General features: G+C 49.6%; 2 pseudogenes; both read left to right on the forward strand.

Moving 5' to 3' along the window:
• The first annotated feature begins 7,889 nt into the window (after positions 1 to 7,889).
• LOC119403387 (uncharacterized) lies at positions 7,890 to 9,232 on the forward strand (annotated as a pseudogene).
• Positions 9,233 to 9,546: 314 nt separating this feature from the next.
• On the forward strand, positions 9,547 to 13,303 carry LOC119402903 (uncharacterized; annotated as a pseudogene).
• The last annotated feature ends 13,955 nt before the right edge of the window (positions 13,304 to 27,258 follow it).

Genomic DNA, 27,258 nt, shown 5'->3' on the forward strand with positions numbered 1-27,258 from the left:
ACGTCATGTGTAAAAGATAGAAGCTGAGTTTCGCACGAATGATGCTTACGAAATCCGTGTTGGAACTTGCTGAAGAATGCGTTGGTTTCTAGAAATGCCATGAGATTAGAGTAGATTATGTGCTCGAGCATCTTACAGGGAATGCTTGTTAAAGAAATTGGTCGGTAGTTCAGAGGAGAGTGTTGGTTTCCGGATTTAAAGACGGGAATAACCTTCCCCACCTTCCAGTCAGTTGGCAAAGTGCCACACTGGAGAGACTGTTTAAAAATGTGCGACAATACAATGGAACAGTACACTTCAGTGTTCTTCAGAAATTTCGCGTTTATCTCATCAGTGCCACAGGCAGAAGACAGCTTAAGTCGCCGGATTAAGTTAATAATTCCTTCAAATTCTATAGTTATGTAATCCATTGGAAAAAACCCGCTGCGATATACCTGCGGCACTGAAACAGCACATGAATCTGAAAAACATTGCGAAAAGACGTTGTTAAGAACAGAACAGCACTCTTCGTTGCGCATCGCGCGGCCATTGGAATCAGTAAGTGATATGACGGTTTGTTTTATTGGGTTGACAGTTTTCCAAAATTTCGACGGGTTAGAAGACAACAACAAAGGAAGCGTAGTGTTGAAATATTCATGCCTGGCATTTTTGATGAAAAAGCGATACCCGGAAAGAGCTTCGCGATAAGCCTGCCAGCGAAAAACACTGCTGTCGAGCTTAGCCGAGCGGAAGAGGCGTTTTTTCCTATTAAGAAGCCTTTTCAGGTTTGCTGTGAATCATAGCGATCGCTGCTTTTTTGATATAACGTGAAGCGGCACATGCCTGTCGACCAATGAGGCAATTTTGTCTCTAAAACGACACCAATTTCGCTCGACTGATCGGTCAGAAAAACTAGGCATATAGCTATCAATAAACTGTTCAAGTTCCGTATTTATTGCAGCATAGTCCCCTTTTTTGTAGTTTCTTATGGTCTTGGTAACCTTAGTTCGGGGTGAAATGTCAATATTTAAAGTAAATTGCAAGCAGCAGTGGTTACTAACACCAGGAAAACAAGTCACTGAGTTCACTAAGTTTGTTGTCGTAGTCAGGATTAAATCCAGTACATTAGCAGACGTAACGGCTCTTCTTGTTGGTTCGGTGACCATTTCAGTTAAATTGAAATCTAAACATAGATTAACGAATGATTTATTCTCCGCTGTCGCCTCTGTGAGAGTAGGACTGGTACCTGACCAATCAATTTTAGGAAAGTTAAAGTCTCCCAAAAGGAACAGGTGAGAATGCGGAAATTGTACAACTAGTGAATTCAACACGTCATGCAGTTCGTTACAAAAGTCAGGCGCCGCGTTGGGCGGCCTATAGCACACACAAAATAGAGCACTCTGATGGTGTAAAGGGATATTTGCACAAACAAGTTCTAAGCAAGAATTCACCGGTATCATGTGTGACTCCAGGTTATCGGCTACCGCTATAAGAACACCTCCCCCTTTTCCGCTACTACGATCACAGCGATAGATGGTGTACTTTTTGTCGCAGTCAAATAGTTCACTACTGCCTACATCGGAAGAAAGCCATGTTTCGGTGAGCGCCACGACGTCAGCGCAGCACGAGTCAATGACAGCCGATAAAGTGTCTCGCTTATTAATTATGCTTCTGGCATTTGATAGTAGAAAGGATGTGCCAGCCAGAGCAGGGGTCACAAGACTCCTAACATTTGATGTTCGGGCTAAGATAAGCAAGGGCCTCTACCTGCAGACGTAGAAGCAGACGAAGAATCGTTCCCACTTTCGTCTCTGTCGGATTCCACTACGCAGATGCTATCGGTTGTTCGCGAGTACACGAAGCACTTTTTGTTTATATATAGTCTGTTGTAACGTACTGAAAACTGCTGTTTGCTAGATTTTCCATATTCCAAAAGTTTTTTACGCACACTTCTCGTAGTCGCACAGAAGTCTTCGTTAACCGATACGCCACAAGCTTTGAGTTTGGCTCTAGCGAACAAGATGCTCGCGCGTAGCTTGGAAGATGCGAATTTAATTATGACGGGTCGGCATTTTTCTGGCGCTTACTTCCTTAACCTGTGCGCGCGAGATATGCGTTCGTCATCGTCACCCAGGTTTAGCTTTAACTCTGTATTAAGGATATTGCATACTTTTTTTCACACTGGGTCCATGTTTCGGCTGCAGTGTCTTCAATGCCGTGTAATATCAGATTATCGCGGCGGGAACGATCTTCTAGTTCGTTGAGACGTTCGCTCAACGCTGCCAGTTTTGGCGCTACGCCCACACTCGCGTTTTCACCGCTCAAGCGTATACTGTCCTCTACCAGGGAAAGTCTGCTGTGAATGTCGCAAATTTTTTCTTCAAGTGAACTGTGCGCTTCCTTGACGGCGTTAAGCGAATCCATAACCTCGCAGTGCTTCGTGTCAACGTTTTTATGAAGGGATTTTATCAAAGAAAGAAGTTCTTTGTGCTCTTTGCTTGTTTCCTCCTTCAGCGGCCCAGGATTCAATTCCACATCACCCGCTAGAAACAATAACCCCGCTATATGTACACAGGCGTCCACTGTTAAAGGGAACATCGGAGCGTGTGGCGGCAGCTCGGCGCCACCGCCGGCCAGCGGCTGCAACGAGTTTCGCGCAGGCGCAGTGCGCGCTGTGAGTCGTGCTCTTTCGTCGTCTGCTTCCGCGCTGCGAATCGTCGCGAAGCGAACCGCTGACGCGACGAAAGAGCACCGGGCACGGTGCTCACTGCGTCTGCGCGAACCTCGTTGCAGCCGACGGCCGGCGGTGGCGCCGAGCTGCCGCCACACGCTCCGATGTTCCCTTTAACAGTGGACGCCTGTGTACACATTCGCAACAAAGAGAGAACAACACTTGTGGGCATGGAAGTACTAGCAAACTATCGCTGGACCTTTTACAGTACAACGGAACGGGACAACCCACCTGCACGATAAAGCAGAATGGTGATTGAGGCGGCTGTATCACTGCGGTACTTCCACGCCCACTGAACGGAGGCAGAGGTTTCCAGGTGCTTAAGAGGCGCTCCTGTGATGCGTACGGCGATGTGGAAGACAAGGCTGGTGTGAGCACATGCAGGGATTCTTGAAGAACGGAAGCAGAAGCTTTGCAAGACGCCGAGGGCAACGGAAGCAGTCCGGCGAGAGACGAGCTGTCACATTGGGGCGGTGGTTGCACGGCACTTGCGCTGTTTTGCTGGTTGCACGTCAAGGCGGTTATCAAAACCTGCACGATAAAGCAGAATGGCGATTGAGGCGGCTGCATCACTGCGGTACTTCCACGCCCACCGCCGTGGGCGTGGAAGTCCAGGCATGACCAGGTATTTATGTTCGTAATACGGTCATGTTATTCCATACCAATTTTGGTATACATCCGATTAACGAAACGGCCAGGAGAGCACAAAGTCGTAGGCGGCTAGATAGATAGATAGATAGATAGATAGATAGATAGATAGATAGATAGATAGATAGATAGATAGATAGATAGATAGATAGATAGATAGATAGATAGATAGATAGATAGATAGATAGATAGATAGATAGATAGATAGATAGATAGATACGCTCAAACTCGCAGAAGTTCGCTAAGAAATGCTTCGCATTTAAAAAAAATTGGCCGTGTATCTGCGTGCTTCGCTGCAAAGAGGCGCTGCGTGAGATATGGACGCCATCTGGCAATACGTCGGGAAACATGAGTGCTGTGTTGCGGGCTGGTAGTCCCGGCGCAGCGGCAGGCGAAGACCGGCGGTGACCAACGCGACCGGTGGGGACGCCGGCCAGCCCGAACACTGTTTGGCGCGATGCTCCGAAGGAGAAGAAACGTCCGCACTCAACGAGTACTCTCCACAAACTCTCTTATTTACACGTCGCCAGGGTAAAACAGGAATGCCAGAGCGGCGCCCCCTGTCATTCGTACAATGGAATTGAACCGAAACCGAAACACAACATGAGCTTGTGCAGAGGGCACGGACGAAGACAAGTTTCAGAGCAGTCGCATTTTCAGCGCAGCTTAAGAAACTAGGGTCTTTAAAATTGCGTATCTATGTATTTTCTATTAAAGGAACACACCACCTAATACTTACCTAATGATGTTGCGCCTCAGATATGCGTAATGTTTACTTTTTGATCGATAACGTTCACAAGTATGAACAACCGTACCAGTTCAAGATGGGTGGGCGGTAAGCAACTGGTTCAACTTTGGCCCGGTGGCTGAATCGGGTGACGTGCCGACAAACAGAAAGACAGACCAAAATTTCTGCGTTTAAGTTCCCCAATAAAGACGGTCCTCTTTAAAACGCCAGGCCTGCGCTGAAGCCGCAGCATAGTCACAGCGAAAGCTGGAAGAGCAGCGTTTCTAGAGCCCGTTGTACGCTCTCTTAGGGCTACTAACACAAGTACACTACCAAGGTACCCACTACGCCATAAATCACAATTTTTGTGAAGTTGGGAAGCACCTACTAAGCCATTATTCGTCATTCTGCGGAGAAGGGAGGCACCAGCTACACGTGTGTAAGGCATTATGTGCACTTTGTTGACGCGACGACTGATGACGATGAAGAATTATAGCTCAGCCCTTTTTAATGGGTTGGAAGCTTTAAATGGCCCACCAGTTATGCAATTTGCATTGGGTGACGCCTGGTCGCTATTTCCCTCTCCCGCCATGCTGTATAACGTACGTTGACGTGGGAGAGAGGGGGGGGGGGGGGAGAAGAACTTTACTGAGTCCCCGAGGAAATGGATCATGCGCTTATGGGCATCCTGGGAAAACAATACAAGTGCACTTGCGAGAAACCCAGTACGCTATAAATCATTGTAATTTTTGAGAAGTAGGGAAGCAGGCGCTACGCCATTTTTCGTCATTCTACAGAGAGCCGTGGTACCTACTAAACGCATGTAAGGTATAATGTGCACTTCGTTGACGCTGTGCCTGATGACGATGAAGAATTATCGCTGAGCCCTTTGTAATGGGTTGGAGCATTCAACAACCTACTCATTGCGCCATTCGCATTGTGTGACTCCTGGTTAAAGAATTCGCGTTGTGCGACGCTTGCTGCTTATTTTACTCTTCTACCACGCTATGCTGCATATGTTAATGTGGTTCTTTCCCGACATGAAGCCTGTATAGCGCCTTTCTGCAAAGCAGTTTCAAGCACTGGCATTGCTCAGACGTTGAATACTGGGCTCCCAATCAGAGGGCCCAAGTTCGAACCTCGTTCCATCCTGGAATTTTTTTATTTCGTTTTTTTTTCTTATTTCGAGCGATAGTGGTTACGAACACCGGCGGCGGCGGCGGCGGACAACTACGGCGCCAAAAACGGCCGGTGAAATGATCTCACAACAGCTTTCGCTGTAAAAGACGTGGGCATCCCTTATACGCTGCATCTACAGTGCCGATGACACATCGCAGTTTCCAGCACTTGCTTTTTCAGATTTCGTGAGCGAGAAACGCTATTTTCGAAGCCTGCTTTCTACATAAAACCTTTAGTGGCATCTTCTCTTCCAACATACTATACTATTATTGGTCTGTACGCACGGCCACATTTTGGCTGTGAAATCATTATTAGGACTCAGCCGAGGCCCAGAGGAGCACACGCTCCGGTGGCTGCGAGGAAGTACAAGATTGCCGCGCGCACATACTTCTTTATTTTGACATGATCGTGTTTCAGCCATAAAAAAAATGTTGCCATCGCTGGGCGCCGCAATTTTTTGGAAACTTCTCGATTGTTTTCCACGATTCCAATAAGACTGCACGCACGATACGAGTGGTCGAGTTCAGATAACGCGAGCCTTAGTGATAACGCTAAAATTTTCGTTCATGCGCACATGGAAGGCGACGCGTCACGCAGACTATCAGATCACCTAAGGCTGACGAGTGCGTTCGACGCAGTCAGTTCCTTGCGATTCTTATTCGCTTATATAGTGAGGGTTACTTGATTTTCTGGGCACTAGTTCGCCCAATGAATAGTTTCATCTTTAACAGTCTGAGTGCTACCTTCTTTGCGTCAAAACCACGTGACAATACAGTTCCTGATAAAAATATCTAGCAACACTCGATATAGAAACCTCTATGTAGCCACTGCGGAGAGTTCACTGCGGAGATCAACGCAGTTACTTTGCTGTGCTACATCGTTGACGGCATGTTGCGTAATTGCGGTTATCAAATGATGCGGACTTTATGCCCTGATCCAAACATTCTAGGAATATAAATGTTATGTACGATATTGAAGTGTAGCTTTCCTCACCTATACGTTTGCATTCGGAGTTATGTCTAACCAGCCTAACCGTGACCAGCCACTTAATGTCCACTATAGCAGCTGAACGGACGTAGCGAGGACAAACGGAGACGACGAGAAGGAACGTAGGCGTTGCTGAGCTTTTACTGAATATAAAGGGTGTTTCTTCTAGAATTGACATATTTCATTGGACTGCAGTTTTGTTACAAAGTATCCCATTTAATACGGTTTCTGGCAAAACGATCAGGAAGGATGAAAATTTAATGGGCAATTCCGTTTCTTGATGTGCAAGGCCGAAAAATGAAGAATAAATAAGAAATAACGAAACCAGCGAAATGCTATACAAAAAGGAACGGTTGGGCCTATAAAATGTTGTGAAAAACGCAGTACCATGCAGTTTACCAAGCGTGACTAGTAAAGGTTTGTAAAGGCTATAGAGGTTACAAATTTTTATAATTCCTTACTCTACAGCAAAATTGACCACCCTCCTGGCGTAGGGATCACCAAACTCGCAGCTCCATTTGGCGAAAGCCCTACGCAACGTGTCGACACTTACGTTTTGCAATTTGCCTAGGAATGGTGACCTTTAATTCCTCCAGTATCCGTAGCTTATCGCGATAGACACGACCCTCAAGAAAATTGCACAAGAACTCTGAGCACGATAGATCTCGTGACCTCGGAGGCCCCGAACTTGTGGAAATTATGCGGTTTTCGATAGTTCTTGTTTATTTTTCTTTCTCTGCGCTGCACATATGAAAACGGTACGAGGCATTAAATTTCCACGCATCCTTAATGTTTTGCTACTACTCGCAATAAAATCGGATAATTTGTAACAAAACTACAGCCGAACTAAATAGGTCACTTTAAAAATCACCCTATATAATTTAAAAATTTGCTGAAAACTGCAGCAACACCGCTGGTCTCAGTGCTGAGAAAAGCTACAGTCCCACAATACTGTGATCCGTAAACTGCGTATGTACAGGAATGGTTGAGGCTTCCCAGCCCGCACTGCCATAGAGTTTCATTTTGATAGCGGCCTGGATACTTTTGACCAACCCTGTACGTTGTTTCACATAGCAAATGCTGTGTATCGTCTTAGATTTCCAGAACAAAAAAAAGCTTACATTTATCTGCTAATTCAGCCCCATATGACGTCACACTTTCTTTAAGCGTAAACGCTGACAAAATACATCAAGCTATCTTTGTAGAAAAGAATGCTTGCTTCTAAGCCAAAAGTTCACAGTTGCTGCTCGAGTTACGCCGTCCCTCTCCCCAGACATCCCTTCCTGCTCCTTGGAGGGCGCTGCGATCGCCGAGGCGAGCAGACGTGTTTGCATCGGCTCCGCCGTTGCTGACCAATTACGCAGTGCCAATTACCTCGAACCAAAATTTTTTCCTCCACCAATGTGTTCGTGATGACGAGAGGCATCGACTGATACCAGCTGACCCCTGAGGTACGCTTTTTTTGTCAAATTTCGGGACTTCTTCCACCGCCGCCGTGCGAAGGACTGCTAGGCCTAGGCGTGCTCCGCGGGCGCTAGGCCTGGCACCGTCGCGCCGGTCGCCGTCTGCCGCACTGCTCGGTGGCGGCCGCTCGTCAGCTCTGAGATGGAGGCGTCCGCTCGGACAACAGTGATCGTAGACAACGAAATGTGCGTTCAAGTTCAAGGAGAAGAAATAACACCAGAGGAGTACCACAACGAGACCGGATGGGGATGGACGCTTGCGGGGGAGCGTATGTCGAGGCTGCGCCGGCGGGCCCCCGCCAGTGGCATGCCCGACGGATGCGGCGGGAGTCAAGCAAGACCGAAATCGAAATTCAACAAAAACGTGAGAGCCTCGGTCATCAAGGCCGCACGCATGCCAGCCATGCCGCTGGAAGAGAGCAAGATAGTCGTCAGACCCAGAGGGGGACTGGACATCGTCAAGACCGGCACCACCGCCGTCGCCACGGCCATACTCGCCGCGGCCAAGATCACGAGCGAGGAAAGCGCTGCGGACACCATCTGCCCCAACACGCAACAGAATATTATGGTCGTCAGTACACCGAACGAAAACAGCGCGCAAGGTACGCTACAATCCAGGAAATCTCTATCCAAGGCAAACTCTACGAAGTCAGCGCATATCGCACGGCACCTCACGACACCGTAAAAGGCGTCATCAAAGGCATCCCCACCGACGCAAACGCCGAAGAGCTCGATAGAAATGTTGTCAACGAAAGGAACCCACTAGCAGTGGGCGCAAAGAGGATCGGCAGCACGACCTCCGCGTTCGTGGTGTTCCAGGGACCCAAGGTACCGAACTTCGTCCGATACGGAGTCACCCTGATACCTTGCCACCTCTACAGGAAACAGATCGACGTTTGCCACCAGTGCGGCCGAGTGGGACACCGTAAGGACGTGTGCCCGACACCCACAACCAAGACGTGCCTGGCCTGCGGGCTCGCGAACCCCAAGGAAGACCATAGCTGTACCCCAAAATGTAAGCTGTGCGGGGGCGAACACTCGACCGGAGACCGAACGTGCAAGGCAAAATACAAGATGCCTTACGTTGTGCGCAAGCGACAGTGGGTACGGCGACAGGCCAAACTCCAGCTGCTGCGGGAAAGCGATTTCCCGCCACTCAACAAGCCGTCAGCTGTGCAAAAGTCAAGGACTCCATCGAAGAATCGCGCGCCAAAATCCAGAGACAGCAGCAAGAAAAGGTCACCATCACATGAGCGAGTAGGCTGGGTCGACGCAGCGAAAGGGAACAATACAAGGAGCGCGCAGAAAATCACGGAAGCCACGAAGAAAGACGATATGAACAAGGTGCGAGAAGCCAACGAGACCTTAAGGCAAGAAAACGCGGCGCTGCGAACAACCATTAACAACCTCTCAAGAGAGATTGCTGAGATCCATAAGCTGCTGCTATGCAACAACGAGTCTCCACAGAGACCCACGCCAAGCTCAAGAGAGACAGAGGAAACAAGCACGAAGAACTAGGAGGCAGCCGTAGAGGAACCGGCACAGAAGAAGCGAGCCATCGAGGCCCCACGCAAGCAAAAAGAAAACGACCGCAACGACAACCTCGAAGCCAAATTCGAAGCGAGATTCACCAAACTCGTAGAGCTACTCACGGCAAACATCGCAGCAGTGACAGCAATGAAACAAACAGTGGATAACTACCAAGCCCAGAACATAAACAGATTCGCCTACATCGAAAGGACCCTACAGCCGATCGTGAGCCACCCGACGTTTGCGCCCATCTTCGCGCTACATCCACCCAACCAAGGAACCGCATACGCGCCAACGCAATTATGGCCGCCAACGCAGCAGCAGCAACAGGCGTAACAGTGTGGCAGTGGAACTGTCGCGGCTTCGGAAGGAAGAAGGCAGTCACCCAGCAGCACATTGCACGCGCCGCGCGCAAGCCGGACGTGATACTACTACAAGAGACACTCACTGACGCACCGTCACTCCCCGGCTACAGAGTGCACAAGGGCCCACCCGACGGCAGAGGCCTGTGCACCCTGGTCAGGAAGGGACTCACGTTCGTCGAACACGAGCTCCACAACACTATCAAGATCGAGCACACACTCACCGAAATCATCCCGGGCCAGAAGAGAAAAGGAAGCATATTTCTGCTCAACGTCTACAGCAACCCATCGAAAAGAGAGATTCAAGACACTACTGCACAGAGCCAGCACCGCGGCGGGCCGCAACACGCTGATCGCGTGCGGTGACTTCAACGCGATGAACCCAGCCTGAGGCTACAACAAGCACACAGCAAAGGGCCGCGACCTGTACCAAGACGCCACGGAACTCGAGTTCACCCTCATCACGGACCCGACGCATCCGACGAGAATCGGTAACTCCGTGTCCCGCGACACCACTCCGGACCTCACGTTCGTCAAGAACGACGTCCGGGGGGGGGGCGCGATCACCTGGAGAAACACGGGGGCCGACCTTGGCAGTGACCACACTATCGTGGAAATCAGCGTACCGGAACACAACGACACCAGCAACAGAACACACAGATGGATAGACTGGGATGCCTTCCGACACACCAGAAACCAGAGGGAAGACGGTGACGACGAGATCGAAGACATCAACTCGTGGACGGCCGAAATCACGAAGAACGTACGCGACGCGATGAAAGAAATTAAAACGGACGCGGAGATAGACAAAGTAGACAGCTGGCTAGCGCATCTCATCGAGGCCAAACAATCGATACTCAATCGATGGAAGAAACAACGGCTCAACCGCAGACTCAGAAAGCAGGTGGCGGAGCTCAACCGAGCGATCGAAGATCACTGCCGCGTGCTATGCGCGCAACAGTGGAACGAGATCTGCAACGCAGCAGACGGGCAGATGCACAGCGGGAAGACGTGGAAACTGCTGCGTCATCTCCTCGACGAAACCAAGAACAAGTCACACCAAAGGGACAGACTCGAAAAGCTCATACATAGGGCGGTCTCGGTACACGGCGCCGATGAAGTCACCAGGCGTATCAACGACAAATACCTGCCAACTACAACCACCGAACAACACGCGCCGTACGGCGGCCAACCCAACGCGAACCTCGATCGCGATACTGACGTCGAGGAAGTCCGCGCGGCCCCGCACGGCCTCAACAGCCAGTCGGCGGCCGGCCCGGACCTCGTCACGAACAAGGCGCTGAAGAACCTCGACGACGGCTCCATTGAGAACCTAGCAAAGTACTTCAACAAGTGCTGGAAAGCGGGCGAGCTGCCGAAGCAGTGGAAGACAGCCAAGACCATTCTGATTCCCAAGCCGGCGAAGCCACCGGACACGGACAACCTCCGGCCCATCTCGCTCACGTCCTGCGTGGGCAAGGTGCTGGAGCACGTCCTGCTCAACAGGTGGCAAGATTACCTGGAACGAGAAGGGCTGTACCCGGCCACGGTAATCGGCTTCAGACAGCACCTGAGCACGCAGGACGCGATGCTGCAGCTCAAATACCAAATCATCGACGGCGATGGCAGCGCCCGCGACAACAAGGCAATGCTGGGGCTCGACCTGCAGAGCGCCTTCGACAAGGTGAAACACGCGGCGATCCTGTCCCAAATCTCAAATCTCAACATGTGTGAAAGATCCTACAACTACATTAAGGACTTCCTCACGGACAGGACCGCCGAGCTGCGAGCAGGCGACCTACAGACGCAAGAGAAGAAGCTCGGGAGCACTGGCACACCGCAGGGGTCGGTCATCTCGCCGATGCTGTTCAACCTGGTAATGATCGGAGTGGCAGAGAAGCTCGCGGATGTCGAACACGTCAGGCACACCGTCTACGCGGACGACATGACGCTGTGGATGACCGGTGGCAGCGACGCCCACATTGAGTGCGCGCTGCAAACCGCCATCCACGCGATAGAAGACCGGTTGGAGGGCACCGGACTGATATGTTCGCCGAGCAAATCGGAGCTCCTAATACTCCCACCTACCAACAACGTCAGAGGCAAGACCAAAAAACGCGAATACGGGGAAAAGATCCGAATCATAACCAAATCCGGCAACGTTATCCCAGAGGTCGGTAAAATCAGGATCCTAGGCATGGTCATCGAGAAGCACGGAAGAAACAGCGACATCGTCGCCCGTCTTACGGCGAAGGCGGCCAACGCGACGCGACTCCTCAAACGAGTCACGTCCCGGAAAGCAGGCATGAGAGAGGAGAGCCTATCAGGCTCGTACAATCCTTTATCATCAGCCACGTCACTTACGTCGCAGCCTACCACAGATGGCTGCAACACGAACGCAACAAAATCAATGCCATCATCTGAAGAGCGTACAAAACGGCGTTGGGCCTGTTTGAGTCCACGAGCACGACCCGCCTCTTACAACTCGGGATACACAACACGCTCGAAGAAATAGCCGTAGCACAACGGAGCGCTCAACTGGAGCGGCTGTCCACGACCAACGCCGGGAGGAAAATACTGGATGACCTGGGAATAGGACACTCGAGCGAAGCGGAGACGAAGCTCCCCGTCCCCAAAGAGGTCCGACGCCGGACCAGAACCGACCCCATACCCAAGAACATGAATCGCGACTACAACAAGGGAAGAAGAGCGGCGAGGGCCAAGGCTCTCATCGACCTCCACGCCAACGACGAGCACGCGCGATATGTGGACGCGGCCGAATACCAACAGAACGCTGTCGCAGCGGTCGTCATCGAGGCGTCGACCGGCGCAACAAGGACGGCAGCGAGCGTGAAAAGCATTGGAGCGGAACAAGCGGAGGAGGTGGCCATCGCCCTGGCCATCATCGACCCAGACTGCCACACTGTGCTAAGTGACTCGAGACAGGCGGTGCGAAACTTCGCCAAAGGCCAAGTATGTAGAGAGGCCGAACGAGTAATGCGTGCGGCCAAACTGCAAGACAGAAAAGTGAGAATTAAGTGATTCCCGGCGCACGCGGGTGACGCGTCGGAACGCAGTGCCTAGGGTGCCTTGATGCGCGTTTTACTAGCAATGCCAACCAGAACGAGACGGCACACGCAGCGGCGCGAGCGCTAACTAACCGCGCCCCGGCGACAGACCGTCCGACGTGGTTCGGAGCCAAGGACCGCATGACGGACTATAACGACATCACAAAAGCCTACCGCATGGCTCGCAGGACTTTCCCACTCCCGCACCCGCGGTTGAGTCGAGCGGAGGCGGTACTATTGAGACAGCTCCAGACCGGATTGCTACCGAGTCCGGGACTGATGCATCTCATGTACCCCGAGACATACCCGACCGACAAGTGCAAGGTCTACCGGAGGGAGACGGCGGATCACACGCACATCTTGTGGGACTGCATCAAACACCCAGAGGAAGCGAGATCAAGAACGATCCCGTCGCGGCTCGAGGAAGCCGCGAAGAGCTACGACCAGGATCAACAGCTCTGGGCCGTCCAGCAGGTCCTCGAGGCGCTCGAAAGGCAGGGACCCAGCGAGCCGGCAACGGCGAGCGGAGACCCGCGCCGAGTAACGGCAACCCCGAAGACGACGTAGGCCCTCGTCGGGGCGCGCGAGCGCCCAACTGCAGGCACAAATAAAGTTTGTTCCAATCCAAACCAATTCCTGCTCCTTCGCACAGCAAATGAAGGGCGGGGCGTTTCCTTCTGCTTGAAGAGCAATCGACGGCAGGCTTCGCACGCCGGTTGATGATATTCCGTGTGACGGAGATGGCCAGCTTGTTTCCCCTCTGCTTTAGCCATGTTCCTTGCCAACGCTCGCGAGCTTTTACTCGCGGGTAGAACATACAATGCGCGGAGCGATGTTATCGATTTAGAGTTTATACGGAACGTGACGGCGACGGTGAAAATCTGTCCTGAGTGTCCATACAATTGCTAACGCAATAAAAAATATACAAAAAATTGGCCGCGTATCTGCGTGCTTCGCTGCAAATGTCGTCTAAAGACGATAGAAGAGGGGCTGCGTGAGATATGGACGCAATCTGGCAATACGTCGGGAAACATGAGTGCTGTGTTGCGGGCTGGTAGTCCCGGCGCAGCAGCAGGCCAAGAGCGACGGTGACCAACGCGACCGGCGGGGACGCCAACCAGCCCGAACACGCGGTTTGACGCGAAGCGCTGAAGCAGAAGAAACGACCGCACTAAACGAGTACTCTCCACCCACTTTTTTATTTACACGTCGCCTGGGTAAAATAGGAATGCCAGAGCGGCGCCCCATGGCATTCGTACAGTGCAATACAGAACCGTAACCGAAACACAACAATGAGCTCGTGCAGAGGGCACGGAGGAAGGCAAGTTTCAGCGCAGTCGCATTTTCAGCGCAGCTTAAGAAAGTAGGGTCTTTAGAATTACGTATGTATGCATTTTCTATTAAAGGAACACACCACCTAATACTTACCTAGTGATGTTGCGCCTCAGATATGCGTAATGTTTGCTTTTTGATCGACAATGTACACAAGTATCAACCTAGTCAGCTGTTCAAGATGGCTGGCCCTTGGGCAAGTGGTTCAACTTTGGCCGTGTGGCTGAATCGAGTGACGTGCCGACAAACAGAAAGACAGACAGACCAAAATTTCTGCGTTTAGGTATCCCAAGAAAGACTATCGTCTTTAAAAACAGTCGAAGCGGGCTCGCCTTTTAGATGCGAAGTATCTTAAAGGAGACCTGCAACACCTTTCTTTGTTATATTGGAATAGTCCCATTATTGACGTATGACTCTTCACGAGCCATATGCCGCAAAAATTTTTCGAATCCGTCAAGTCTAAGTGGTGTTACCAAATTATAGAGATCACGTTCCGCAGCTTTCTCTCTCAACTGAACGCAGCGAGCGCGCGGAAAGCTGCGCGCGGCGTGAAGGGAGGGAGGGAGGGCGGAGGTGCGAGGAGGCGACGTCAGCGCCGGCGGCATTTTTTTTCATTTTTTTCTCTCTGGCGTCTCGGCGCAACCACGTGGTCTGTGCCGCCACTTCCGGTCGGCTTGCGTCGTTCTCGTCGAGCGGAGTCGATCGCGCTGTGTATCGCGCGTGCTTGAAAACTGCGCGTCGGTTTGGTAATGTTGGGTGTGCACCTCGAACGCCGTAGTGTTTTCATCGCTCTGCCAACCATGGAAGCAAACGTGCGCGCTCGTTTGGAACGAATGACAGCTGAGGTCGGTTTCGGCCCATACTCCGATACACCGCCTCGTAAGACGGCACTGGCAGACGACCCCGAAGCGCCGCCATTACCGGACGCCAGCATTGTTATCGGAGACACGCTGCGCCCGTGCCTCGGTCGGTCGTGAGAACGTGCCGACGATGCAGTTCTCAGCTGACGAGGCAACACTCGAACGGCTGCCACTCTCAACGGCAACCGGCGATGGTCAAAAGCACAGAAATATTCACGTTTTCGGCACTGCGCATGGCGAAGAAAACGGAAACAACGCAACTACGAGCAGACGAGCTGTCGATGTGACCGGAAGTGCTAACATTAATGTTTGTTCGGTGTTTTTAACGCGATAACATAATATAAACATACATATTATCTACTTATTGAACTCAAAATTAACAACGAAAGTAATAATGAGGGTGTTATCGTGATTATAACATCAGCCAATGGTGGAACTGCCGACAATCGCGTCATATTTTGCGGACTAATACATCATTTGTCGAGAGAAGAGGGAGCGATTTTCAGCTGACTTTGAGAATTTATTGTAAATTCCAGGCCGTGCGCATCGCTATAATATTTCGCTCGCGTGTTCTTGGGAGCCTCGACTACCGATCGGCAGCGCTTTTTGAGCATGCTCGAAAAGTGTTGCAGGGCCCCTTTAAGACGGAGCTCAATCCGGTGGTGGTGATGGTGGTGGTGTGCGGCGTGACCACCCTTACTGCGCATGCGCATACCCTCTCCACACACCTCCTCTCCACTCACCCTCTCCCCTTCCCCTCTCCACTTTCCCTCCCCTCTCCACTTTCCCTCTCCCCCCTCTTCTCTCCCCCTTTCCACTCTTCCTCTGAAACGCGGGCTAGACATGCCGAAATTCTCTCCTGCGCAACGCCGCGATGAGCTCGAGCGCATGCGCGTCCCCTCCCCTTCTCTCTCCTCTCCTACGCTGCCCCCCTCTCGCCCGCCTGTCGACCGCGTTCCCCGCTCGCCCTGTGAGAATTAACGGCCAGGCTAGATGGAAGATACGACGCGCGTAGCATCCCTCTTCGCGTTCCACGACGCGAGGTCGGTAGCATGCCCAACGAACGCCAACGGAACGCCATCGTGCAAGTGCTCCGGCTTCGCATCGCCTCATGGTCCCCTTTAGCGGGAGATGGTTTTCCTGAAGAGCTTCATCGTCTCCGCTGTAAAGAGTGTGTCCGTTGGAAGAATCATATATCAGGCGCCTTTTCTATTGGTTTCGTTCGCGCCTTCAATACCCTTCTTACAGGGGACATCTCCTCGCCACTTATTTCTTCATAAAGCACGCGTATAATGTCAGCACTACGCCTTGAACCTATAATGATTTCGTGCTTGTAGGCTACAGTCTGTTATCTCTGCATGCGCGGTCGCAAACGCAAAAAATGGAGCGACATCAGTTATTCGCGTACGATAGTCGTGCGAGAGAAGCAAGAGCGGGTGGGTGGCTGCATAGCAAATCAGTATGGGAGACAATTCAAAACTGTTATTTCTCGTATACGGACCAGTGGAGAGTATGTACCCTGATGATGTCACGTGAATCACTGTTCTGGCATCACGAAGTGCACCGAAAGACAAGACACGCCAAGAGAGAATAACGCGCTCGTTGTTTTTGTTTTTTGTTGTATTTTCGGAGGTTGTTAGGGGCCCTTTATAAAAACAGGGCATGCAAACACGGACACAGGAGAGTAGTCAAGACACCAGAAACGCCGCTAACAACTGAAAAATCACACAGCGGCGGAACCGAAGGTAGACACAAATATTTATCTGCGCATTCCCACGTAAGAGGCCATACCTATCAATCAAGTTCGAGTAGTGGTCCGAGTAGCTATTCCGAGTCGAGTAGTAGTCCGAGTAGTCCGAGTAGTGGTTCGAGTAGTGGAGTAGTGGTTCGAGTAGCTATTCTCGATGCGTTCATCCAAAGGAGATGTCCACAGTCCATTTCGGCAGAGCGCATTCAGTGATTCGAAAAAGCGGTCAGCCGTGATGTCTACTCGCTCTTGACCACGTTGCCGCACCGAACCCGCCAGCACATTCCTAGCGTAAGAACAGAGTGGACGAAATGCACAGAAACAGGAACTTTTCAAGTCTGAATTTGCATATGAATGTGTCCCAGATGTTTGAGAACGATGCAGGGAATGCGTACCAACCTTACAGCAAAAATGGAATCTCTGAGGGCTGCGTTCGTTGCATTGAAGCGCATTCTGTCCCTATCATTTGTGTCGAGAGTGTTTAAAAGCCTCGTGATGTCATGATGGCGCTGCAGAACAAGAACCGGAAACTGCAGGGGGTGCGCTTCTCACCGAGCTCCCGCTATTCAGTGGCCGCTGAAATGGACAGTTCGTTGCATGGACACATCGAGAAGAGCTCCTCCGGTGAAGTGCTGTATTTTATTTCCAGATTCTCCATTCGAATTAAAGACTAACGGCGGCGCGCCGCAGTTATTGCGCGGCGGCGGCGCGAGCGGCGTGACCAAAAACAGGCGGCGGCCGCGGCGGCGGCACGGGGCGGCGGCGAACACCTCTACTTCGTAATGAGCAATGCCACCAAAATGCTGTGTACAGTTGTGCAGACATAGTGTGGGTACTGCCGACACTCAACTCAACAAGCAGGTACCCGAGATGTTCTCCCATCAAGTATTCCCCGGTCCTTTCACTTCGCACAAAGATCACAGGCCGTGCGAACGTGGAGCAATAGCGAACGCACCGAGGACCATCTAAAGTCTTGACATCAGTGAGATCCATGATCGTCGTACTGTTCCTCACAGATGACAACAAACCATCGCAGTCGCCGTTTCATTTCTAACCTGCATCACAGCCTCCAGGAATCGACGCTTTTCTTCGCGCTTCACAAGAGTTCAGAAGCTCTCGCGTTCGTGCCATCAACGCCTTACAACATCACGAAGATTTCCTTCTTCAGCTAGACGGTTCTGGTGAGATTCCAATGGCCGCGGATGATGATGATGATGAAACGAACTTTATTTGGTCCTGGAGAACCGCGATCAGACAACCTCCGAAAGGGGGTCCGCCGCAGTTGCTGGCCGCGCCCCCGCCAGTATTAGAAGACCGTGGCCCTCCACCCGTTCGCAGGCCTCCTGGACTGCGGACAGCTGGACCGAGAGCTCGCGGCTTTTAAGAGCCCTCTCCCAGTCCTCTTCTGTGCTGAACTTTGCGCTAGATTCCGTCGCTGTCTGCGCCTCACACTGTTCACTTCTTCCTCTATGTTCTGTTGGCTTCATTGCCGACTTCCGCAGAGAAAAACTTCAAGAATTTAAGCCTTCGAGCATTCTCTGCTCGCTACTTTTTCATTTGGTTCATTGTTCGAAGCCGGAGTTCACCCTATGAAGCGATTACCCTTGATTCATATGCACATTTGTCTCAGCTAGAGAAGAGCAGTGGGATGTAGGGTAAAAACACCGCGAAAAAAAATGTTCCCAACCCCTCAAACAGAAACTTAACAAGTCAAACTTAACAATGCCCTGCGATGGAGAACTACAGGGCGTAACAACGGGCATTTTCGTACACATCCTCCACATGTATAGAGCCTCCGAGGCCGGGTTTTAGCCCGCCAAACGGGGTCGAGTAGCGCAATGCCCAAGCCACTCGACCACACAAGCGGTTGGTGATGTAGGGTTTTGGGCCCTTATATGCCCGTTGGTGCTGAAAAGTAAAGAAGAAGAAGTTGATGACAATGATGAATTTGATAAAAACGAAGCACAGATGAAGAAATTGATAGTGACGATGCTAAAGAAGTTGGAAATGAATTCATGGCCAATCCCCCAGAGTGGGTATGAGCCATGGAACAGGTTAAAACAACATATGTAGCTGTTTTGTTAATTTTTTCATTGTTTCTCGCAGTACTTGTTTGGCAAGTGCATATTGTGCAGTTCAGACTAGCAGGATGCTCTTTTCTTCAACAGGGCCAGGGGCATTCTTCTAGTCCGCTTCCATTACTCCGCAGTTGTTGCCAGTTGATCCTTTCTTGTGCAACGGCATCTCATCTGTTCCTCTGGCTCTCGTTCCTACCTGTGACGGCATCATTCGGATGAAGAACCCAAAAGCGATCCAGACGGCATTGCATCGGCGATGGCCCATTTACAGAGCATAACAGAGGACTGCCAGTTCGGCAGAGGGTGTATATATACTCTGCTTTTCCCCATACCAGTCTTGGTTGCGAGATCGTGTAATAATAATAATATCTGGGGTTTAATGTCCCGAAACCACGATATGATTATGAGGGACGCCGTAGTGGACGACTCCGGAAATTTAGACCACCTGGGTTTCTTTAACGTGCTCTTAAATTTAGGTACACGGGCCTCAAGCATTTTCGCCTCCATCTAAAATGCAGCCGACGCGGCCGTGATTCAATCCCGCGACCTTCGGGTAAGCAGTCGAGTGCCATAACGACTAGACCACCACGGCGGGGCGTTGCGAGATCTAAAGTGCTCGATGTTCGCATCCAGCTCGCTAAGCGCGTTCATTCCACCACATTTAGCATGCACCAAAGGTCTAGTCCGTGGTGTCGACGTCAACATGACAACATCTGAAATACTATAATTGTTTTCTTCCTGTTTTCTCCGCTCCGTGCATTTCCGCCAACGCAGCTTGCGTTTTACCCAGTGCTCAAGCTCTGCTGATCCTCCGAACGCAAGAGCAGCCTACCCAGCGCAGCTTGGTAACCCAGTGTCTTGGATCCCCATTTCTAAAACTCTCTAATGGAGAATCAGATGCTCTTAGATATTTCTTTTTCTGTTAAACTGCGACGCGTAGAGTGACTCCCCGCATCTCTTACCACACGGGGGCGTCTGGTGTAAGGCGTGCCCGGCGTTCTTTGTCTTTTTTTTCTTCCACATCACGAGTGGGTACACGCGTCTGAAGGGCAGATTTCAAGTTGAAAGAGAATTAGGAGCGTCACATGATACAGAGAGAGAGAGAGTACAACTTTATTAAGAGTCCAGTGCAGACGCTTAAGTTTCCCCGCGCCACCCGGCTACTCCCACGTTGGGAACGGTACGTCTGGCCTAACGGCCATGTCGCGAATGCACTGGACGACCAGGATTTGGTCCTGTAGGTTTGGGCTGCGCAAAAGGGCATCCCACTCGGCCTTGCCGTAAGTCGGGGCAAGCGACCCGCACTCCCAAAGCATGTGAGCTAATGTAGCGGCCTGCCCGCATGCGGTGCAGGCGGCGTCGGGGAATTTGTGTGGATATATTTCATTTAAGTGTGCTAAGGATGGGTACGAATGGGTTTGAAGTAAGCGCAACGCGCGTGATAGAAAACACGCTCAAGCTCCCCCGAGGTTTGCGTACCACCAGTGGTAAATGGTGTATATAAATAGCTCGCTGTTATTTCGCCGGCGCACAGTTCACGAAAATATCTATATAATGCCATATTAGATGTGTTGTTTCCTGCACCTTTGTACCACTCACTATATGTTGGATTGCCTGGACACGACGTGCTTGTGCGTGTGAAGAAAATACCAACATCCAAGACATTCTTCTACAAAGTGCATACACAGACGCTGCCTGTGAAGACCTGGTTAAGAAGCAAAGGCATCTTTGTATCTTCAGTTAATTGTCGCCTCTGTGAAGTTCCGGAAACTATAGAACATTGCTTCATCAGCTGTAAAGACGCCATACTCTTTTGGGACGTTCTACAAAGAACTTCTAAAAAACAACTCGATTTAAATTCGTATAGCATACGTTATCTCACGCCACCCAAAAGCCATTCTATGCCTGTTGACATGCTATTACTAATGGGTATGCACAGTTTATAGAAAACTCGCATGTTAGACAGGCATGCGGAACCCATGGTATCATCGCGGTTGCATTTCATTCAAATGGCTCTTCAGCTAATAGACTTTTATCAACAATTAGAGTTTCAACCGGACTGGTATCCACTCTTCATGAAATGTATAGCTTTAATACCCTTTTAGGACTTCTGTGTAACGCTTGTACGCTGGTAGAGGCCGCCTTGAGTATTTTGTTCTCTATGTATGCTAATTACACACATTTGTAATAAATACCATGAAAGAAAAAAAAAAGCATGGGGCACGGTTGAGTTGCCTAATGCAGCAGGCTGGGGAGCGAGTGGTCGATGGTTCGAATCCCCGATCAGGTGCTTCGGAATTTCTTTTCTTCTGCTTTATTGTTCTTATATATATTATTGTTATTGTTTATATATGTATATATATATATATATATATATATATATATATATATATATATATATATATATATATATATATATATATATACGTACATATACATATCCAGGGCATGACAGCGACGGCAACAATCAGCCGAGAGTGTCCATATAATTGGTGTCGCAATAAAATCCGCCGAGAGTGTCCATATATTAATATAACTAACGAGCTACATCCCCAATTGCCAGGACATGCAAGGATATGTTTATGCAGATGACATTCTATTCATCACGGCTGATAGTGATATTTATTCTCTACAGGGGCGTAGCCAGAAATTTTTTCGGGGGGAGTTCAACCATACATTATGTATATTCGTGCGTGCGTTTGTATGGGTGCGTGTATATATACCTAAGCAAAACTGAAAAATTTCGGGGGGGGGGGGGTTTGAACCCCCCAACCCCCCCCCCCTTGGCTACGCCCCTGATTCTCTATATGAGAAATTACAAATATGCTACAAGTATGCTAGTAGCCAAGGGGGGGGGTTTGAACCCCCCAACCCCCCCCCCCTTGGCTACGCCCCTGATTCTCTATATGAGAAATTACAAATATGCTACAAGTATGCTAGAGGTATGGCTACAGACACTTTGCATGTCCTCAAATGTAGATAAAAGCGCACTGTTAATATTTCCTGACAGATCCCATCTCAAATTCAGTATTTTAGAAAAAAGAGCTTGTTCCACAGGTTTAGTCACTTAAATAATTGGGAATCATTTATAATGGGACACTAAACTGGACTGCACACATGGAGAGTATTGCATCTAAGGCTCAACGTGCCTTAGGCATATTACGCAGACTGAGCAACATACGATATGGACTACGTAGGGACACACCGGGGATGGTATATGAAATGTACATGCGTCCTATATTAGAATTTGCATCCTTATTGTTCTCAGGTGGCCCTCCTTACAGACTTAAGCTTCTGGTTACGCTGGAGCGAGAAGTCTTGCGATAGTGCCTAGGGCTTCCTAGGTTTGTAGCAATCAATGTTCTGTATCAGGACGCGTGCTTGCCTACATTGCCTCGTCTATTCCGCATTCTGACGGTGCAGTCATAGCATCTTTGTTCAGAAGCAACTAGACAGTCTAAATGTGAAAACTCGAGATGTGCCTGCAGCAAATGTCTAAAATCAGAACCTTAAGATAGAATACGATGAGATTTTCCCCTCTAAGCCTAAATTTCAATCATCCAAGGTGTTCAATAGCCGGCTGCAATATTATCTTGCACACGTGGAAACAAATAATATAGTTGCCACAAATTCTTCAGTAATAGGCGAAAAGGCAGGCGTAGCTATTTACTCCCCTTCGCTTGGTTGGCCATTTTGATTAAGACTACCAGACTTCACCCCCGTTTTGAACGCCCATTGTGCAATAACACTGCCAGACTCCCTGTCAGTTTGTACACTTACAGCTTCATCAACATCAATTGCCTTAAAGACGCTTCTTACGCTAGTTCCTCCACAGTTAAAGCTCTTGAAATTATTATGGATACCTGGCCGCTATGGATTAGAATTAAATGGAATGGCCGACTCACTAGGGCGAGCTGCATTGAATATGGTCAAATACTTTCGGTCCTCTCTGCTGTGACGAGCATAGCTGCGATTAGGTATAGCAAATTTTCACTTCGTGCAGACGCCATTAAATCAATAACACCATGCACAGGATTTTGTCATTTAAAATTGCTGCAGAAAATCCAGTAGTGTCAAACTAGACAACTGCAAGTAATATTAACTAGACTACGATGCCGCGTGCTCCCGTTGAATCTTTTTGCACAAAGGGCTGGTCTGGGGCCCCTCTCTCAGTTTGTTAGAGATTGAATTAATAAAGTACTATTTTTTATCGTGGCGCCGCTATTTATTACTAAGAAAAAGACTTCTTGAAAATCCATGTGCTAACGTGGGGTTAAACTTAACAGTAGATACTATTCTCGCATTCGGCGATTCGGCTCTGGGCTTGAGCCACAGGAATATTTTTGGTGCACTTTATGCTTTCCTTCACGCAAAGAAAAACGAATGCGACTTTAAATTCCCACTTGTATACGTATTCCTACTGTAGCAATGCATCAATAGCAAAAAAAAAAAAATGAATCAATACAAAAGAAACACACGTTCGGTTACACTTTCATTTCATTATTCTTATTTCTCGTCAGGATTAGCAGTCTGGTCTGAATGTACAAATAAATATTGCACTATTTCTTTTATATGTTTGCTTTTCTTTCGTCTTTAATCATTAGTTGTTATTATTCATATTTAAAAATTCATATTAGGAATTCTTGGCCGATTCCTCAGTGTGGGTATGAGCCATATGTAAGGGCATAACAACAACAGCAATATGTTGAAAGAAAGTGGGGTAGGTGAGACACTTGACGCTGCTGCTGCTGCTGATCTTGATGAAGAAGCAGAATGAAAAAACGCCAGGCCTGCGCTGAAACCGCAGCACAGTCACAGCGAAAGCTGGAAGAGCGGCGCTTCTAGAGCCCGTTAAGCTCTCTTGGGGCTACAGTACAAGTACACTAGAAAGGTACCCACTACGCCATAAATCACAATTTTTGTGAAGTTGGGAAGCACCTGCTAAGCCATTATTCGTCATTCTGCGGAGAAGCAAGGCACCAGCTGCACGTCTGTAAGGCATTATGTGCACTTTGTTGACGCGACGACTGATGATGATGAAGAATTATGGCTCAGCCCATTGTAATGGGTTGGAATCTTTAAACGGCCCACCAGTTATGTAATTTGCAGTGGGTGACGCCCGGTCGCTATTTCCCTCTCCCGTCATGCTGTATAACATACGTTGACGTGGGAGAGAGACGGGGGTGGGGCGAAAAACTTTACTGAGACCCCGAGGAAATGGATCATGCGCTTATGGGCTTCCTTGGCAACCAATACAAGTGCACTTGCGAGGAACCCACTACGCTATAAATCATTCTAATTTTACTGAGACCACGAGGAAGTGGATCATGCGCTTATGGGCTTCCTTGGCAACCAATACAAGCGCACTTGCGAGGAACCCACTACGCTATAAATCGTAATTTTTGAGAAGTAGGGCAGCAGGCACTGCGCCATTTTTCGTCATTCTACGGAGAGCGTTGGTTCCTGCTAAACCCATGTAAGGCATTATGCTGTGCCTGATGACGATGAAGAATTATGACAGAGTCCTTGGTAATGGGTTGGAAGCATTCAGCAATCTACTCGTTGCGCAATTCGCATTGTGTGACGCCTGGCTACAGAATTCGCATTGTGCGACACTTGGTGCTTATTTTTCTCTTCTACCACGCTATATTGCATATGCTAATGTGGTTCCTTCCCGACATGAAGCCTGTATATGACCTTTTTGCAGAGCAGTTTCAAGCACCGGCATGGCTCAGAGGTTGAATACTGGGCTCCCACGCAGAGGGCCCAGGTTCGAACCCTGTTCCATCCTGGAATTTTTTTTCGTTTTTTTTTCCTTATTTCGAACGATACTGGTTACGGACACCGGCGGCGGCGGCGGACAACTACGGCACCAAAAACGGCCGGTGAAATGATCTCATAACAGCTTTCGCTGTAAAACAAGTTGATCAAACCGAAGAACAAGAAACAAAAAGAGGAGGACAAGGAATATGTAGATGTTGTTGAGCAGGGGGAGGAGCCACTTCCGCGTTCCTGGGTCGCCTAATAGTAACTATTCTTTTATTTTCTTATTTGTTTGGTACTTTGATGAGTACTTCATCTGGCGCGCATATTGTCGCATGTGTCCTAGCGGATGTAAGCCACAAATGCTTCAAGGTGAAATGGTTAACTAACCAGGCTAGTGTTCCCGAGCAGGTTGGTAATATTCACGAACCGCTGTCCGGAGCCTGCAGCAACATGGGTCAAATCAAGCAAAGAAAGCGCTGCGGCGATGTCTCGCCCGCCGGGCTGTCTGGACAAATCAATGACATCGCAACCGAGTGATTTCACGACATCGTATTCACTATGACTATAGCAGGCTCCGGAAGATGTCCTGTGAGTGCACGCCTCTCAGCAGTTCAAAGACATCTCGAGTGTTTCGATGATCACTCTGAACAGCGGGCTACGACCTTTGAGCTGTCATACGACCTGCTTGCGCAGTTATCCAGCTGCCATACACTAGACCAGGCACGTGCGAGGATATCTGGCGAAGTCTTATTGATTTATAACGGCACCTCGCGGACTTAGTGCACCTAACCGCAGCACTTGATGAAGCAAGCTTCTCAAAACGTAAACTGACAGCACATTCCACCGCGTGCATGTCATTATAGGTCATACAGGGCTGACAGTCGCAAACTTCGGAAGCATGTCTTGGCGTACTTCAGCCGTGCGTATCTGTAAAAACCACCATTTAGCTGTGGTATATCCCATTCTGGCGCGAAGTATGATCGACTGCCTACAAGTGTGTCAAATTCGCCCAAGAGAATTCCCAAAAACAAGTTAATACATTCCACGAAATAAAATGAAGCAGTAGGTTGTTCTGCGCGAGTTTTAATAATTACATAGTTGGCTTGAGATTAAATATTCTCTAGTCACTCATGTTCTGTATCTTTAGAATAAAATAATTAAATTGTAGGCTCGAAATGCGCACGCAGATGTTTTACGGTGCATACAATTAGAGCAATGAAACATAATAGTTCTGATGTTGGCCTTGAAACGCGGCATGTCGACCCAGCCATCTGACATTGTAGTGGCGTCAACAAAAGGGTCAATTTCAGTCATGCCCAGAAGATTGAGCTTAAGGAAAGAAAAAGTTGTTATGCAGAAGGTACAATTCACGCTATTCTCAACGTATCTTGCTCCGCCATGGCCACTAGTCCATAGAACTGGCAAAAACAATGTGTCCACATATCTGGACGTTCCGCCTCAAGGGAATATTGCAGGAAAACTGGGTGAATGACTGATTACAAGCCGGTTTTGTGGGCGTCTTCAGCACAATGTACCTTAAAAACTTATAGTGTAAGTGTACGGCGGAGTCATTGTCGTATTATAACATGTCTCTCACCGTCATGCTGAGTCTGTCAATGGTCCGGCCAGTCGATGGTGTAAACATCATAGCGGTGGCTGCTGCAGTGTGCAACGAGGCACTGGACTGGGCTGGGAAAACTTTGTTCTGCAGGCGAATATTGTGCAATGCCTGGAATGATCGCACAATCTCACGACGAAACTCACTCATCACTACATCGCTCGATTCTGTTCTCTACCACACGGACACTAAAAATGCACGATGCGGCGCGGATACGCGAGAGCACTGGTGCACACAGCAGTCCACTCTTAGAGGTAACATCGGTGCGAGTGGCGGCAAGTCGGCGCCAAAGCCGGCTGGCGGCTGGAATGAGTATCGCGCAGGCGCAATACGCGCCGTGAGGGCGGCTCTTTTCGTCTTCCGCTACCGTTTGCTGCCTGCTGAGCGCTTCGAATCGTCGTGAAGCGAACTGTTTGCGCTATGAAACAGCACCGCGTACGGTGCTCAGTGCGCCTGCGCGAAACTCGTTGGAGCCGCCGGCGCCTGTGGCATCGGAGCGCGTAGCGCCGAGCGGCCGCTACGCACTCCGATGTTCCTTTAACAGTGGACCGCTATGCGTATTGGTGACGTCGTGCATTCTCGTGCATTCTTCATTAAGAACCATTTACATCACTTTCCTCGGCCCGTGGTGCCGATCAGTGTCCTGCTTCACGAGCGCTACCAGAACAGTGTCGCAGGCGTGCGTCCATACGCCCACGAAAAACAATTTTCACTCACAACCAAGGACGCCGACATCATCATTTCTGCGAAATGAGCTCTTTAATGCTGTCGCGTTAAAATGTTAGCACAGCTTGCGCTAAGTCGACGAATCTATTTCTCTCTTTCTCTCAGTCTCTTTCTTTCCCTTTTTATCTCTGTGTGCACTCGGTTTCTCTGCTCATTTCCCACCTCCTACTGTCACTTCCCTTTCCCACCCCTTTGCTATACTATGTAATATAAAGCTATGCTACGCTATGCTAGCGTGCCTGGATAGCCGACTGCTTACGACGCTCGCCTTCGGATCACGGGGACGCGGGTTCAAGTCCAGCCTCCGCAAAAACATTTAGCGCCAAGAATTTCTCTTTGTCTCTATCTATCTTTCTCTCTCTCTCTCTCTGTGTACTCGTTCTCTTGCTTATCAGAATTATTGCATCTCAGGCCGGAAAAATCAGCGCACGTGTTCTGGGACCGAAGCAGAGGAGGA

Source organism: Rhipicephalus sanguineus, chromosome 8 (genome assembly GCF_013339695.2).
Source record: "Rhipicephalus sanguineus isolate Rsan-2018 chromosome 8, BIME_Rsan_1.4, whole genome shotgun sequence".
NCBI lineage: Eukaryota > Metazoa > Arthropoda > Arachnida > Ixodida > Ixodidae > Rhipicephalus > Rhipicephalus sanguineus.